At 43.1% G+C, this 18,283-nt stretch overlaps 1 protein-coding gene across 5 annotated transcripts in view; it reads right to left on the bottom strand.

Annotated features, from left to right (window-relative positions):
- LOC121278214 (epoxide hydrolase 1-like) overlaps positions 1–18,283 on the bottom strand; it is a 72,799-nt gene that overhangs the window by 35,260 nt on the left and 19,256 nt on the right. The window contains exons 1-2 of one of the 5 annotated variants that reach the window (XM_041188413.1): positions 12,651–12,796; positions 10,732–10,810 (exon numbers count right to left, since the gene is read on the bottom strand). The exons of 1 other annotated variant lie outside the window; for it this stretch is intronic. The gene's annotated coding sequence lies outside the window, so the exon portion shown is untranslated. Of the gene's footprint in view, positions 1–10,731; positions 10,811–12,650; positions 12,797–18,283 lie in introns of those variants that run through there. 3 more of the 5 variants (XM_041188415.1, XM_041188414.1, XM_041188418.1) reach the window with 3 other exon arrangements.

Raw genomic sequence — 18,283 nt, 5'->3', positions numbered from 1 at the left:
CAAAGGTCCCAAACTATTAATTGACTGTAATGAAGCTTCAGTGACCATGGTGTATAGCGCTCTCTCGGTATACAAACTGATGAGCGACTTGAATAGGAAGAGATTTGGGACAAACCTTTGGGGTTCAGATAAATGGCAGACTAAACCAATTAACACCAACTGTGACAGGAAAATGTGAGAAAGACTTGATCTTTCTACAAAAGAGTCAAGAAGCATGTGAGTGACAGATATGACTTGTCCAAAAACAGTTTCCACACCAGAAAGTTCAAGTTAGCCTATGCAAACAAATTCTGTGTCCTTTGAAGAATTTTGAGATGGTGTTGAAGTGTGCAATCTTAAAAAGATTGACATGGGTGTGCTGTACGAAGAATTTGGTATTCTGAAGAAAGTTAAATCCTCCCGAGGTGAAGCATTGCCAGAGCAGTGAGGAGAGATACCTGAAACTTTTTAATAAAGCCCAGGGGAAAGAAATCAGTGAGATGAAGAAAACCAGCTCCTTTATATTCTCCGTGCCATGTAGCAATGCTTATACAAAACTAAAGACCATAAGACCATAAGATATAGGAGCAGAAATTAGGCCATTTGGCCCATTGAGTCTGCTCTGCCATTCAATCATGGCTGATAAGTTTCTCAACTCCATTCTCCCACCTTCTCCCCGTAACCTTTGATCCCTTACCAATCAAGAACCTATCTATCTCCGTCTTAAATACACTCAATGACCTGGCCTCCACAGCCTTCTGTGGCAATGAATTCCATAGATTCACCACTCTCTGGCTAAAGAAGTTTCTCCTCATCTCTGTTCTAAAAGGTCTTCCCTTTACTCTGAGGCTGTGCCCTCGGGTCCTAGTCTCTCCTACTAATGGAAACATCTTCCCCACGTCCACTCTATCCAGGCCTTTCAGTATTCTGTAAGTTTCAATCAGATCCCCCCTCATCCTTCTAAACTCCATCGAATATAAACCCAGAGTCCTCAAACGTTCCTCATATGTTAAGCCTTTCATTCCCGGGATTGTTCTCGAGAACCTCCTTTGGAACCGCTCCAGGGCCAGCACATCCTTCCTGAGATTCGGGGCCCAAAATTGCTCACAATATTCTAAATGTGGTCTGACCAGAGCCTTATAAAGCCTCAGCAGCACATCCCTGCTTTTATATTCTAGTCCTCTCGAAATAAATGCCAACATTGCATTTGCCTTCCTAACTACCGACTCAACCTGCAAGTTAACCTTAAGAGAATCCTGGACTAGGACTCCCAAGTCCCTTTGCACTCCAGATTTCTGAATTCTTTCCCCACTTCGAAAATAGTCTATGCCTCTATTCTTCCTACCAAAGCGCATGACCTCACACTTCCCCACGTTGTATTCCATCTGCCACTTCTTTGCCCATTCTCCTAACCTGTCTAAATCCTTCTGCAGCCTCCCCGCCTCCTCAATACTACCTGTCCCTCCACCTATCTTTGTATCATCTGCAAACTTAGCCAGAATGCCCTCAGTTGCTTCATCTAGATCATTAATGTATAAAGTGAAAAGTTGTGCTCCCAACACTAACCCCTGCGGAACTCCACTGGTCACCAGCCGCCATCCTGAGAAGGACCCCCTTATCCCCACTCTCTGCCTCCTGCCAGACAGCCAATCTTCAGCACCTCATCTTCCGACTAGGCATTTTACAGCCTTCTGGACTGAATATTGAATTCAACAACTTTCGATCTTGAACTCCCTCCCCCATCCCCACCCCCTTTCCATTTCTTCCCCCTTCCTTTTGTTTTTCCCAATAATTTATATAGATTTTTCTTTTCCCACCTATTTCCATTATTTTCAAATCTATATATTTTATGCCCTGCTAGTCTTTCCACCCCACCCTCACTAGAGCTGTACTTTGTGTGTCCTGCCATCCATTCTTAATTAGCACATTCGTTTAGATAATATGACCTTCAACACCTCTTTGTTCTTCTGTCTGTGACATCTTTTGATTATCTGCTCCTATCATTGCTTGCTTGTCCCTACAACCACACCACCCCCCCCCACTTCTCTCCCACCCCCCCACCTTAAACCAGCTTATATTTCACCCCTCTCCTAATATTCACTCAGTTCTGTTGAAGGGTCATGAGGACTCGAAATGTCAACTCTTTTCTTCTCTGCCGATGCTGCCAGACCTGCTGAGTTTTTCCAGGTAATTCTGTTTTTGTTGTTGTTGCAGGCAATCTGCTGTCCATGCTAGTACCTTGCCTCTAACACCATGGGCTCTTATCTTACTGAGCAGCCTCCTGTGCGGCACCTTGTCAAAGGCCTTTTGGAAGTCCAAGTAGATAACATCCAATGGCTCTTCTTTGTCTAACCTACTCGTTATCTCCTCAAAGAATTCTAACAGATTTGTCAGGCATGACCTCTCCTTGATGAAACCATGCTGACTTTCCCTATTTTACCATGCACTTCTCAGTATTCTGAAATCTCATCCTTAATAAGCGACTCGAAACTCTTACCAACAACCGAGGTCAGGCTAATTGACCTGTAATTTCCCTTCTTTTGCCTCACTCCCTTCTTAAATAGAGGGGTTACATTAGCGATTTTCCAGTCCTCTGGGACCCTCCCTGACTCCAGTGATTCCTGAAAGATCATCACTAATGCCTCCACTATCTCCTCAGCTATCTCCTTCAGAACTCTGGGGTGTAATCCATCTGGCCCGGGTGATTTATCCACCTTCAGACCTTTCAGTTTTCCTAGCACCTTCTCCTTGGTAATGGCCACCATACTCACTTCGGCTCCCTGACTCTCTTGAATTTTGGGGATGTTACTCGTGTCTTCCACTGTGAAGACTGACGCAAAGTACCTATTCAATTCCTCCGCCATTTCTTTGTTCCCCACTACTACTTCTCCAGCGACATTTTCCAGCGGCCCAATGTCCACTTTTGCCTCTCTCTTACCCTTTATATATCTAAAAAAAACTCTTGCAACCTTTTTATATTACTGGCTAGTTTAACCTCATATTTCATCTTCTCCCTCTTTATTTCTTTTTTAGTTGTCCTCTGTTGGTCTTTGTAGGCTTCCCAATCCCCTGGCTTCCCACTGCTCTTTGCCGCATTGTTTGCTTTCTCTTTAGCTTTTATGCTGTCCCCGACGTCCCTTGTCTGCCATGGTTGCCTCGTCTTCCCTTTAGAATGCTTCTTCTTCCTAGGAATGAATTTTTGCTGTGTCTCCCAAATTACTCCCAGAAACTTGTGCCATTGCTGTTCCACTGTCTTTCCTGCTAGACTCATCTCCCAGTCAATACTGGCCAGTTCCTCCCTCATGCCTCTGTAGTTGCCTTTATTCAACTGTAATACTGTTACATCTGATTCCAGCTTTTTCCTCTCAAATTGCAGGGTAAATTCTATCATATTATGAAACAAAAACATAATTACCTGGAAAAACTCAGCAGGTCAGGCAGCATTGGCGGAGAAGAAAAGAGTTAACGTTTCGAGTCCTCATGACCCTTCAACAGAACTAGAGACATCATACCTGCCAATTTCAATCTGCGCCACAAGCTCATTTACCTTATTTCGTACACTGCGTGCATTCAGATACAACACCTTCAGTCCTGTATTTCCCATCCCCTTTCTCATTGTCATCCCTTTATCTGATGTGCTTGAAGTTAGATTCCTAGCCCTTTCCAAACACTCTGTCCTATTTTGTGTTCTGGAGACTTTAATAGCCTCTCCTGGGCTCTCCTTTCTTTTCAGTTTTTTCATAATTTTCCATGAAGTTGAATCCAGCCCCCCCCCCCCCCGCCAACCACACGCTAACCTGCTGCTTTGTTTCCCATTAGTCATACTTCGTGGAGTTTTACCCTTCCATTTCCCCCCACTTTGTAGTTTAAAGTCCTGTTGACCACCCTATTTACCCTTTTCGCTAGAACATTGGTCCCAGATCAGTTCAGGCGGAGATCGTCCCAACAGTACAGATCCCTCCTGTTCCAATAGTGATGCCAGTGCCCCATGAAATGGAACCCCTCTTTCCTGCACCAGTCCCTTAGCCACGTGTTTACTTCCCTTATTCTCATGACCTTATGCCAATTTGCACGTGGCTCGGGTAGTAATCCGGAGATTATAACCCTTGAGGACCTGTTCTTTAATTTAGTTCCTAGTTCCTGATAATCCCCAGACAGGTTCTCTTTCCTAGTCTTATCTGTGTTATTTGTCCCGACATGGACCACAACAACTGAATCCTCCCCCTCCCTCTCCAATATCCTTTCAAGCCAGTCAGAGATTTCCCTCACCCTGGCACCGGGCAGGCAACATACCATGTGGGACTCTCCATCCTGCTTACAAAGGAAGCTATCAATTCCCCTAATTATAGAATCCCCTACAACTACCACTTGTCTTTTTGCTCCCCCTCTTGAATGGCCTCCTGTGCCACGGTGCCGTGGTCAGCTGGCTCATCCTCCCTACGGCCCTCTTCCTCATCCACACAGGGAGCAAGTACCTCGTACCTGTTGGACAAGGTCAAGAGCTGAGGCTCCTCTGTTCCTGAACACAGGAGCCCTCGACCTGCCTCACTTGCAGTCACACCCTGCTGACCCTGACCACTGACTGAATTTGAGGTACTTAATCTACCGGGTGTGACCGCCTCCTGAAACAAAGCGTCCAGGTAACTCTCCCCCTCTCGGATGTGCTGCAGCGTCCGGAGCTCGGACTCCAGCTCATCAATTCTGAGCCAGAGTTCCTCCAGCAACCCACACTTGCTGCAGATGTGGTCACTGCGGCTCGCAATGGGATCTGCCAGCTCCCACATCATACAGGTACAGCACATCACCTGCCCAGCCATCTCTACTTAGATAATTCATGTATTAATTAGCTTTGCAGTGCTTTTTTTTTTCAAATTTGGGGCAGATTTCCTACTAACCAATCAGGTCTCAGCTTTCCTGTGACTTCACTTTTTCAGTTTTGGCTTCAGTTACTCTGTGCTCCTCCCTCCGAATCTGCTCTCGGGAGACAAGGCCGCGAATCCCCAAGGTAAGCTAGATTTATAATCACTGCTCCGGTGCGCCTCCCTACTATTTGTTCCAATAGTAGCCTACAGTCATTTTGACTGTAGACCTTCAGGTTACCAGCTCATCCAAAAGACTCCTTCAGTAGTGCACCAAAATAACTGCCTAGAGTGTGCTTAAGTCCTGAATGCAACTTGAACCCACAACTTTCTGATCTAGAGATGAGTATACTCCCATTGGGCCAAACTGAGACTATTCCTCTCAACTCTCCTGACTTTTTTTATTCTTTCATGTGATGTGGACAAAGCTTGCATTTGTTGTTCATCCCTAACTGCCCTTGAACTGAACATTTCAAAGGGCAGTTAATAGTGGGTCTTGAGCCACATGCGTGCCAAACTGGGTAAGGATAGCAGATTTCTTTGCCTAAAGGACATGAGTGAACCAGATGGGTCTTTACAACAATTGATTATAAGTTTTATGGTCACCATTACTGAGCTTTATATTCCAGATTAATGAATTGAATTTATAAATTAATAAATTTAATATAAATTATGTAACTTGAATATTGCTGACAGACTTTTTCTTGTCAAAACTTTTTATCTTGCACTCAACAGGACAACTGGCAAGAAAATAGCAATGTCAGGGGAAACAACATATTTATACTATGAGAAGACAGTGCTGATTGGTTAGCAAGTGGACTCTGCTGCAGGCATTGCCATGGAAAATGCACAAGTGGATGGTGACTTGACAGTTAACTGAAACCAAGCAGCTGACTCGGATTGGTCAAAACATAGCCCTGGGGAATGAACCAGCAAATGGCTGTTATTTTGTAATGGTTGCACATGTTCTTTCTGTCTGCAAACAGGGCGCTGTGTATTGATATATGTAGCTTGCAGTACACACAAATGCATCTCAATGCGAGCCCAACTGACCATCTTCAACTTGTTGTCGGCGTAATTCTTAGCACACTGAGGATTATTTAATAAATGTTGTCCAATCGTGAATCACATTTAATTTAGGACACCTATGATTTCAGTTTTGCAAGCACAGCCTGGTTGGGTACAGTCTATACCTTGCTCGTTGCATCAAACAGCATGCCCCTTCCATTGTTCGCAATGGGATGCTATGCACTGTGGGATGCTAGTTCTGTATCACATACTGCTTAATTATTAATTCCATAGTGGGATTAGAACCTGTGTCTCTAGAGCATTACCTGGGCCTCTGGAATACTAGTCCAGTTATACTACCACAACACCACCATCTCCTCCCTCAATCAATCAATGATTAATTTATTTATTTTGGAATGCAGCAAGACTCTAATCTAAAGTCACTTCTTCAGCCTTCAAGAATGAAGTATAATTCACCACCACTCAGTCCAAAACACACACATTATGTGCACGGACAGCATTAGTAAATGATTTGTAAAGACAGAAACTGGCCTTAATATAGATCCTATATTGGATTTGTAGTGTACCAAGATGCAGAATTTTACCACTTCTTGCATACTACTTACAGAAACAAAGGATGTAACTCAAGAACAAAGGAACACAGGAATCTGGAGCAGGAGTAGGCACCAAAATCATGGCTGATCTGATTGTGGCCTCAACTCCACTTTCCCTTGTGCCCCATGACTTCTTATCAATCAGAAATGTAACATCGCCTTGAAGATATTCCATGCCCCAGCCTCCAATGCTCTCTGAAGATGAGAATTCCACAGACTAACAACCCTCATAAATTCTCATCTCAGTCTTAAATGGGAGACCCTGAATTTTTAAACTGTGTCCCCCAGTTCTAGACTCCCTCAAAGGGAAACATACTTTCAGCATTCATCTTGTCAAGTCCCCTTAAGATTTCATATGTTTCGGAAAGATCACCTCTCATTATTCTAAGATCCAATGGATATAGGCCCACCTATTTAACCTTTCCTCATAAGAGCCATGGAAAAGTTACGGCACAAAAGTGGCCATTCAGCCCATTGTCTGCAGTAACCCATAAAGAGAAAAACAACTAACAGCTCATTTTAATCCCACTTGCCAGCATCTGGTCTGTAGCCTCGCAGGTTACAGCACTTCAGATGCAGATCCAGGTACCTTTAAAGGAGTTGAACGTTTCAGCCTCAACCATTAATTTAGGCAGTGAATTCCAGACATCCACCACCTTCTGGGTGACAAAGCTTTTCCTCATACCCCCTTTCATCCTTCTACCAATCACCTTAAATCTATGCCCCTTGCTAGGTGGCCCCTCAGCAAGGGGAAACAGATCTTTCCTGTCATGCCAAGTATAATCCTTGCTCCAACATGTGGAAAAGCAGCATCCAATCTGCACACAGCAAGGTCCCACAAAATACCAATGAGATGCATGAATTTAATCAGTGGTCCAGATAAAATGTTTACCTGTACAAACATAACTTCACTTCTATGGACAATATCAATGTAATTTTTATGTCCAATGCGATCCTTTACATTTTTATGGGACCTGACAATATTCTGACAACAGTACTGAATACTTGTGCTCCAGAACTTGTCTCACTCTGTGCCAAGCCTTTCCAGTACAACTACAACACTGGCATCTACCCAGCAATGTGGAAAATTGTCCAGGTATGTCCTGTACAGGAAAAGCAAGACAAATCCAACCCAGCCAGTTCCTGCCCTATCAGTCTTCTCTCCATCAGTAAAGCGATGGAAGGTGTCATCAACAGTGCTATCATAGGCACTTGTTTAGCAATATTCTGCTCACTGATGCTCAGTTTAGGTTCTGCCAGGGCCACTCAGCTCCTGCTCTCGATACAGCCTTGGTTCAGACATGGACAAAAGAGTTCAGCTCCAGAGGTAAGATAAGAGTGACTGCTCTTGACATCAAGGCAGCTTGTCACTGAGTGTGGCATCAAGGGGCCCTAACAAAACTGGAGTCAGTGGGAATCAGGGAAAACTCTCCATTGGTTGGAGTCATACCTAGCACAAAAGAAGATAGTTGTCATTGTTGTCAACTCAGATTCAGGACATCATTGCAGGAGTTCCTCAGGGTACTGTCCTCGGCCCAACCATCTTCAGCTGCTCCATCAATGACCCTCTTTTCACCATTAGGTCAGAAGTGGGGATGTTTGCTGATGATTGTACAACGTTCAGCACCATTTGCAACTCCTCAAATATCGAAGCAGTCAATGTCCAAATGCAGCAAGACCTGGATAATATCCAGGCTTGGGCTGACAAGTGGCAAGTAACATTCATGCCACACAAGTGCCTGGCAATGACCATCTCCAACAGAGAATCTAACCATCACCCCTTGATATTCCATGGTATAACCATCACTGAATCTCCCACTCTCAACATTATGGGGTTACCATTGACCAGAAACTGAACTAGCCATATAAATACTGTGGCTGCAAGGGCAGGTGTCATGAAACTATTAATATATATAGTATTATTGGTAAATATTTTTCTTTTAAAATAGAGGTTTAGTCTGAGGATGTGTCTTAATTGGATTAAAGCCAGCTAGTCTGGGTGCTTTATGTACTAGTTGTGAGATGTCAACAGAGATGGAGTGTAATTGCATTGTTTTTGAACAGAGCATTAAAGAAGTGGGGCAAAAACTGACGCCTATCTAGCTGATGCCAAGCAATATTATTTTGCTAATAAATTATATATTACTAATAAAATTGGCACGATCAAAGGGGTTTTATTGTTAGACGGGTTTAGCTCAGAGGTTGGTGATACAATGAGAATTTGTATTCAGTGGAGTGGTAGGTATAACTTCAGCAGCGTTGTGTGTGTGGGGCAGAGGCAATGTGAGATCAAAAGGCAGCTGCAATCCTCCAACTGATCCAACTGGCTCCACAGTGAAAAGAACCTCATTGAATTTGTAAGGTGAAAATGCTTTGCCTGGTGTTTTGCTTATGTCTACGGATTGCTGTTGCCTTAACAGAGATTAGTTTGGGAATTTGTTAAAAGTTATGATAGGAGTAATTTGAAGTCACGTGGGTATATATTTTAACCTGTGTAAATTAATGTTTCATTTAGTTTAATGTAAAGTCTTGAGAACTGGTCGTCTGATTCCTAAATTTAGAGTCGCATCTCAAACATAACACTTAAAATTATAGGTTATGACAGTTGTTTAAAGTTTTCCTCTGGGATTTTTAAATAACTCCACTTTACCAACTGCATCAGTCATGAGAGCAGACCAGAAACTAGGAATCCTGCAGCGAGTAACTCATCTCCTGGCTCCCCAAAGCCTGTCCACCATCTACAAGGCAAAAGTCAGCAGTGCGATGGAATGCTCACCACTGGTCTGAATGAGTGCAGCTCCAACCACACTCAAGAAGCTTTACACCGTCCAGGACAAAGCCCACTTGATTAGCACCCCTTCCACAAACATGCACTCCCTCAACCACCGACACATTGTGGCAGCAATGTGTACCAACGACAAGATGCACTGCAGGAATTCACCAAGCTTCCTTCGACAGCACCTTCCAAATGTGCGACCACTACCATCTAGAAGGACAAGATCAGCAGACGCATGAGAACACCACCACCTGGAAGTTCCCCTCCAAACCACTCACCTTCCTGGCTTGGAAATATATTGCCATTCCTTCATTCTGTAACTGGGTCAAAATCCTGGAACACTCACCCTAATGCCACAGGGACTGCAGCAGTTGAAAAAGGCAGCTCATTACCACCTTCTCAAGGGCAATTAGGAATGGGCAATAAATGCTGGCCTAGTATAAAATGAATTTTAAAAACTGGGAGGGCATACCGAGCCTCTGCTTAACATGTCATCTAAAATACAGCACCCTTTCAGTCTCCAACCATCAGACCAGATGATGGGCTCAAGTCCAAGAGCAGAGTTAAACCCGCGCTCTTCTGACTGATCGAGTGTGCTCTCTTGTTAAGGTACTGCAGAACCGATTAAGTCATAACCAAGTCTGACCCGATCTTCACTCAAACATCACACACTCATTGTACAGCAAGAGTCAGCAGACTGCAATCAGGAGCAGAAATTGTAATTTCAGTTCAGGATGCTGAGGCCTATTGCAACATTCTACATCACTGCTATTCCTGCTGCTATCAGCCAAGATAAAAGGTCCAGCCTAAATCTGCCTTGAATACTGATCACCGATTTATATGTACTCGTGCAATTGAAACTCCATAAGCAACAGCTGGGAAGAGCACAAGTACACTGTAAGCTTTCTTCTATAATAAGAATACATTCTCTGGTCATTAGGCAAGTATCCTGGAGACAGCTGCAAGTAGGAGCTTTCATGCCCAAAATAAGAATGACAACAGATTTGCAAGCTATCCACAACCAACATTTTTAACTGAGCTGTCACCTATATGTATATGAAAATGCCTTCACAAAAGGTCCACCACAAAGAACTTGTGCTACTTTAGGACAACGTTTGCGGTTCAAGTTAGCAGCAAACTGTAAATAAAGCTGCTGGCAAAAAGAAATTCTTTGAAACAGCCCAACGCATCCAGAGATAGCCCCAAATAGTTGTTGTAAATTTTAAGAATCCTTTGAGCAATTAAGTGCATTTCTGATGCTATTGCCAAAAGTTTGACTATTTAAACGTTCACAGTTTTTAAAGCTTAGTTCCATAATATTTCAGGCACAATACCATTTGTGGTAATTAGCATCCAGTGAAGATTTACTAACAGTATGATTTAACAATACTCAGCTTCAAAATTCTTACAAGAGCTAAGAAAAAGAGTGATTGGCAAATGACATCAATATACAAAAAAGGTCAGAAAAGCAAAACTCTGAAAAGACTAACAGTACCTTTACACACAGTTCAGAGATGTGGAAATGCTGAGTTCTCAGAGGGTTGTGGCAGGATATCGATATATAATATATATTTCTGGAAAGAGACATATTGTAGAAGCTTTTATCTTGCACTCATCAGAACAAATGCAAGAAAGCCAAATCCCAAATGATTATACAGTCATCAATATACTAGAAAAAGAAATGAGGCAGGAGGCTGGATAAGACGAGAAAAATTAATGTTCCACAAAAGGGCAGGTATAACTGAGATTGTTGCGGCTACCCATAGCAACACCTTTTATTTGAATATTGCTGAAAAAAGAAACATGTCTAAACTTTCCTTTTTACACTCATCAGGACACTTTGCAAGACTACCAATATAAAGGAAAAAACAACAATTTATACTGTGTGTGAAGACTGGTTGGCAAGTGGACTCCGGTAGAGGCATTACCATGGGGAATGCACCAGTGAGGGTGACTGACAGTTAATTGCCAAGCATTGTTTGAAATTTAAAACAGGCAGCTTGACCCTGATCAGTCAAGGCATTACCCTGAGGAATGAGTCAGCAAATGGCTGTCACTTAATTTGTTTAGCTGAAACAGGCACAATGTGTGTACATGTTCTTTCTGCCTGCAAAGAACAGCATCATATGTATTGACATATGTAGCTTCCATTACACGCAAATGCGGCACACTGCAAGCCCGACTGACAATCTTAAATTGGTTGCGTAATTCTTAGCGCACTGAGGATTATTTAGCAAATGTTGTCCAATCGCAGAATCACATCTAATGTTGGGCACCTTTTTGAATTTTGCAAGCACAGGTTGGTTGGGTACAGTCTGTACCTTACCTGTTGCAAACAGCAGCTTGAGCGTGCTGTTTCACACATTATGTCAGTTTTTGGGATGTACAGCCTACATATCAAGCATCACACTGGCACTGAAATTCATACACCAATTTACTCATGTGTGATAGGTAGAACAAATGCCTTTTTGGCTTGACTGCAGCATCCTGTTAGTGGTGAATACCACTCCTGTTATGACTGTAGAGCAGCAATGTGAAACAGTAAGTTATACCTGTTGCCTAAATTTTTGAGATACCTTGCCCTTCCAGGGGAATCTGAGATAGACTGGGCATTTTTCAGGGCTGGAAGTGACAGCCTTTGAGTTCATGAGTTTGCATGATATATAGCGCGAAATAATCTAATCAGGGTAGCCATTATCCTGCAGGATGCCTTTAATGTGCCCTGTTTCAGCTTGTTTTCTTCATGATGAAGACGGTGTATATTAAATTGTTGATAGTTATTAGTTACTATAGTAAATATATTAGTTATTATACTACACATAGCAATTGTTGGTTCAGTTATGATTGGTAATTATTACTTCAACTTAATCAATAAAGTGATGAATACAATTACAGCAACAGCAATGCTCTGTGCTTGTTTTAATTCATTGTATTGGCTGGCCAGTCAGACCGTAGCTTGCCTCCTTGCTGTCTGTGTGTCTGTGCATGTGCGGCAATTGACAAGCTAAGGGAGGGGATGTGGTTTTTGTCCAGTTTTTCTGGCCTCCGCCACTGGCTATCCTATTTATGGGGAACAGGCACGTTTACGGAGTTAAGGTCATGATCAAACCAAATCGAGGGCTTGTATGGTCTACTCCTGCTCCCATTTCTTAAGCTGTTAAGTCTATGCAGTGGATTCTAATGCTTCAAATGGCCATCAAACGCAGTGAAAAGTTATTGCACCACAGCCCTCAACTCCTGATGAACTGGTCAACATAAACCAACTATCCCCAGCCACAGATTCTAGAGTCCAGAGATTATGAAGGTTTGCCAAATCTGCCCAAAATGTCCTGCATATTTCCTGCAACTTCTAACTTCACATCTAGCTCTTCAAAACTTATAGACAAGATCAAAAAACTTCCATGAGACACTTACTGTCCCCTTTGTCTGGTCGTTTCTTGGCCTTTTGGCCAAGATCAAGTGAGTAAAAGTTTAACTTGGAAACACAACAACAAACCAGAATCTGACTGGAACCACAACCTCTCCGTCTGCAACCAGGTCCTGTCTGTTCCAGTTACAGGTGAGAGGTCATCACAAGGAATCCTGGGATTTGGAGTCCAGGGAGGAAATGCAGAAAATTCATTCACAGCGCCTCAACAGGCCACAGAAAACACTGCTCATACAGGATTTGGAAAATAGTGGCTAAATATCCCAGGAAAACTGTCCAAACAGGTCTGGAAAAACCACAATCCATATATGCCAGGAATACAGGGTTCAAATAATCCTGGAAAACAGTGTCCACCTAACCCAGGAAAGCAGTGTCCATAAATCCCTGGAAAAGTGTCCAAATGCCCCGGAAAAAAATGCCCAGCTGTCCCGGGAAAACAGTCACCAAACATCTCAGGAAATCAGCTCAGCTCAGCTCGGCCACTTCATTGGCAGCCCCCCTCATCCCTGAAGCATCTCTACAGTATTTTGGGGCTCTCTTCCTGATCTACACCCTGAAAGTAGCTTGTTACAGATCTCCAGCATTTCAGCAATCTTTATAATAGCTGACAGAGAAAGCCATTGCTTGCAATGTGCCTCAAGGTGTTGCATTCTGCACTTCAACAAAGTCTCAGAACTCCTCCAATTGCTGTGCCTTGCTGACAGAAATGCTAAGTGAGCATATATCTTGAGAACAAAAACAGAAAACGCTGGAAAAACTCAATAAGTCTAGCAGCATCTGTGGAGAGAGAAACCGAGTCAACACTGAGTCCATATGACCCTTCAGAGCTGAAGGGAAGCACTTTTGCTTTTATATACCTTGAGAATACTGTTTCCTGCACCAAGGTTTCCGACAGTGTGCCTTGTTGCATTATGAAAAATATGACTAAACAGTTGGCTGCAACAATGTCCTTTTGAGTGCCTTTCAGTTTTCTGTAAGCACTGTTGTGCTCTCCATAATTAACACGTGTGTTGTCAGCTGAATACCTGAAATTCCAGCTTGGCTAATATTTCTGCTGTGATTGCTTCCAACAAATCCTGGTTATCACTATGGAAAGCTGACAGTGGCCGAAGGCTGGCATCTGGGATGCTGGGGGCCTCAGGAAGAGGCCGAGATGGATCATCCACTAGACACTTCTGGCTGAAGATGGTTGCAAATATTTCAGCCTTACCTTTTTCACTAATGTGCTGGGCTCCTCCACCATTACGGATGGGGATATTTGTGGAGCCTCCTCCTCTGTTTACTTGTTTAATTGTCCATCACCATTCACCATTGGATGTCGGACTGCAGAGCTTAAATCTGATTCATTGGTTGTGGGATCGCTTAGCCCTGCCTATCACTAGCTCCTTATGCTGTTTAGCATGCAAGTTGTCCTGTGTTATAGCTTCACCAGGTTGACACCTCATTTTTAGGTACATCTGATGCTGCTCCTGGCATGCCCTTCTGCACTCCTCATTGAACCGGGGTTGATGGTAATGGGTTTTTTTTAATTCACGGGATGTGGGCTTTGCTGACTGGGCCAGCATGTTCTGATGAAGGGTCATGAGGACTCGAAACGTCAACTCTTTTCTTCTCCACCATTGCTGCCAGAGCTGCTGAGTTTTTCCAGGTAATTCTGTTTTTGTTTTGGATTTCCGGCATCTGCAGTTTTTTGTTTTTATTTATTTATTGCTCATCCCTAGTTGCCCTTGAGAAGGTGGTGGTGAGCTGCCTTCTTGAACTGCTGTTGGCCAACGAGGCTGGTAGAACACACTGAGCATGGAGGCAATCGAAAGCAAGACAGGTCCAATAGGACCTATTCTCATGGGCGCACTCTCTGATCCGGAAAAGATTACAAGGGGGATGGGCTGACATTTAGCCTTTTGGAGATACCAAGTCTCTAATTGTTTGATTTTTTGCTATCATTCACTTCTGATTCATCACGACATTGGTCAGTGAGTGCCTACAAATTGAACAGGCCTTCCCTGGGCTGGGTCACATGGCTTTATGAATAGTGCAAAGCAGAAGTTTTTGAAACACCAGACTGAAGGCCGTTTTGTACCGAAATTGGCCACGATGCAGTGAAATCCAGACTCTCTGGTACAAAACTGGCTGCCTGGCCTCACTATCCATGTCCTTTGACACCCTTGTAGATCTAAAATTTGTCTAACTCAGCTTTGAATATATTCTATGGCCGTGCCTCCATTGCCCTCTGTGGAAGAAAATTCCAAAGGTTAACAATCCTCAAAGAAATTCCTCCTCATCTCCACCTTAAATGGGAGACCCCTTATTCTGAACCTGTGCTCCCTCATTCTAGATTCTCCCGCATCTACCCTGCCAAGCCCCCTGAGAATCTTACATGTTTGAATAAGATTACCTTTCATTCTTCAAATCTCCATTGAGTTTCGCACCAATCCCTTCATCCCAGGAATCAATATAGTGAACAAGTTCCCATTCTATCTTGATTTATACTCTGTCCTACAGTGTCCTTATTGTTATGGAGCCTAAAAACTACTCCCACCAGTCACTTCTTTCCATGTTATTTCTTACATCGGCCAGGGAGAGAAATCATGGGCCCCAGAGATCCTCCTGTTTCTGGGCCCCTTATTCCTCCAAGCCCCACACCAGGGTCAGGGAGAGAAATCATGGGCCCCATTGCTCCTCCTGTTTCTGGGCCCCTTTGCCCTTCATTCCCTCACTTTCACCCTCCCCCTCAATCATTCATTATATTTTTTCTCCTTTCAAGACTCACCAATCAATTCGCCAATCACAGAAAGCTCCTCATAAAATGATGATGCCAATTGTTGGCATCTGGTTACAAATGTCATCCAATATATGCAGAATGGGTCATTAATATTAAGAGCAACAATGATATAATGCAGCGTTAGTTTGTGCACTCCCTATAGGTGATCCTACCGTGACTGTTAAACAAACCTTGAAGTACAATTTTACGTCAACAGCATTATGCAATATTGTTAATGACAGGAAAATATCCCATTAATTTTTTATAACACTGTGCAGACAATAACACTGATCTCGGTGACTACCCCAGCACCCATTAACGTGTTTGGCATATTGCACCATATGGACACGGTGACAGGAAATTCATATTTGGGGGAAAGATTCAATCCCTGCAACCCAGATAAACTGTAAAGATATTTTCCATTCTGTAGAAGGCTTGATGCACGATATTATTCAATATAATTATTTCATACAAGGGGTGTAATTGGATTCTATTTATCAGTAATCTCACATGGTAGAAAGATCTAATGACTCCTGAGTAACAAAACGTAATGATTGAAAAGCATAGGTCTTAACTGTCAGTGCGAAGTGTTGAAGCCCACAGGTGTCTCTGTGCAACATAACTTTTAGAGGCCAGAGAACAAAGACTGAATGGTTTACTTTTGATTCTGTGTTTTCCTGATCAGCAAGTCTGAAGACTCTGATTACTGCTTCTCACTACAATATATTTTCAATATCTACCCTGCAACACAACGTTATCTTGACATTTCAAAACCTCAAAAAACTTAAAAAGTACCTGTGGGAGAACAAAATACAGATAAAGGATAACAAAAGGTTAAGTGGTCAAACTATAGTGTTATACTACAACGAAGTGTCCTTGCACCAGTACATCAAGTCATAGACAAACCTGAGCTGTCAGCTACTGTAGAGGAATGAAAACAAGTATAACGAACAAACTATCAAGCGCCCTTGAAACCAAGCTAGTATGTCTGTTGTCAGCACATTAGATAGGGCCTAGTCACGCTATCTGTTGTCTGTCCAGATGACTAACCACCAGATGGGCTACTCAAGGTTTTTGTTTAATTATAAACTAAGAAACAACATTTGTATGCATGCCAAACATAAGATTTCGATGTTATTAATTACTAAAGGTCAAGCAGCTTTGTAATTTGCATGACCTCTGTCACGTACGTTTTTGCTATAACTATGTGTGTACTCTCATGCTTCTCAGAGTGCTGGCTAGCTCCATTGTATGCTGCTGGGCTCTCCATGATATCAGGATTTAATAAAGGCTTCCGAGACAAACCTCTTGGGTCCGAGTGTTCACTCCGATTTCCGCGACAGTACCAAATTAGAGTGGGATAATGGGTAAGTAGACAAACGGACAAGATTGAAGTCAATGGGAAAGGCTCCTTGAGATTCATGTGCAGTGTAAAACAGGTTACTGATTCACTCTGAGCCCTGTCCTGGCAATCTCACACCACAAAGCCTGCTCCCAGTAAACTTCCATTAGCAATAAAAAAACTCAGAACTCCAGCCACGATTCCACTCTCTGGTCACAAGATAATTATTGATGACAAAGGCCATCTAGCTCAGATCATCTCATCCATCCCAGAATCACACATGACCATTGGTATTAGGAGCAGGTGGAGGCCATTTGGCCCTCGACCCTGCTCCACCATTTGATAACATTGACTACATTATACCAGTGACTACAACTCAAAAAGTATTTCATTGGCTGTATAGCGAAATAAGACATTTTGAAAGGTGCTATATAAATGTAGGTTTTGTTTTTCTTTCATTACAGCTGCATGCAGCAGGTAGAGTGACCGTAGCAATGGTGAAATTTTGCTGATTCTCTGAGGATAATTAATCACAGAACAATCAACTAATGTGAGGAAAGCGGCTACAAACAAATCACTACATTTACAAAACAAAAAAGGGGGGAAGGTGGTGGTGGTGGAGGTGGTGGCACAGTGGTATTGTCACTGGACCAGAGACCCAGGGTAATGCTCTGCGGCCCCAGGATCAAATCCCACCATAACAGATGGTGAAGTTTGAATCCAATAAAAATCTGGAATTAAAAGCTTGATGATGACCATGAAACCATTGCCAATTGTCACAAAGACCCATCTGGTTCACTAATACCCCTTCGGGGAGGAAATTTACCATGGTCTGGCCTGCATGTGACTCTTAATTGCCCCCTGAACAAGAGCAATTCAGGATGGGCAATAAATGCTGGCCTAGCCAGCAGCAACCATGCCCCATGAACAAATAAAAAAAAAATTCAACTCTACTGTAACCTGCACCCCACCTCCCCACTCCAGTGCCCTCTCCAACATCCCCACCAAATCCCCCCTCTCAGCTTCACCAGGCCAGGGAAACCATTTCCAAATATCCACAGAGCCCCACAAAGCATCTATCAATCCCATTAGCCAATAAACTGAGGACACAGATTGACACATGGCAGCTTTAACAGAAACTTGGCTTAAGGAGGGACAAAAATGTCAGCTCAGCACCCCTCAGTATAGGGTTTTCAGGCAGGTTAGTGGGAGGAGGGAGGGGTGGGGGGTTAAAGAATCAATTACAGATGTGTGTTGGGACAATGTACTCAAATGAGACCATATGGGTTGAGCTCGGGAATAAAAAGGGGCAGTCACACTGCTAGGAATGTGCTATAGACCCCTAAATAGCAGAAGGGAGTTAGAAGAGTAAATATGTAGACTGATTTCTGAGTGCAAAAACAATAGGGCAGTAATCATTGGGATCTACAATCACCCTAATATCAACTGGGATACGAACAGTGTGAAGGGCACAAAATTATTGAACAGCATTCAGGAAAACTTTTTTAACCAGCACA

This window comes from Carcharodon carcharias, chromosome 5, assembly GCF_017639515.1.
Source record: "Carcharodon carcharias isolate sCarCar2 chromosome 5, sCarCar2.pri, whole genome shotgun sequence".
Classification (NCBI taxonomy): Eukaryota; Metazoa; Chordata; class Chondrichthyes; order Lamniformes; family Lamnidae; genus Carcharodon; species Carcharodon carcharias.
The sequence above is the reverse complement of the archived record's forward strand: the minus strand, read 5'-3'. Positions and strand labels throughout refer to the sequence as shown.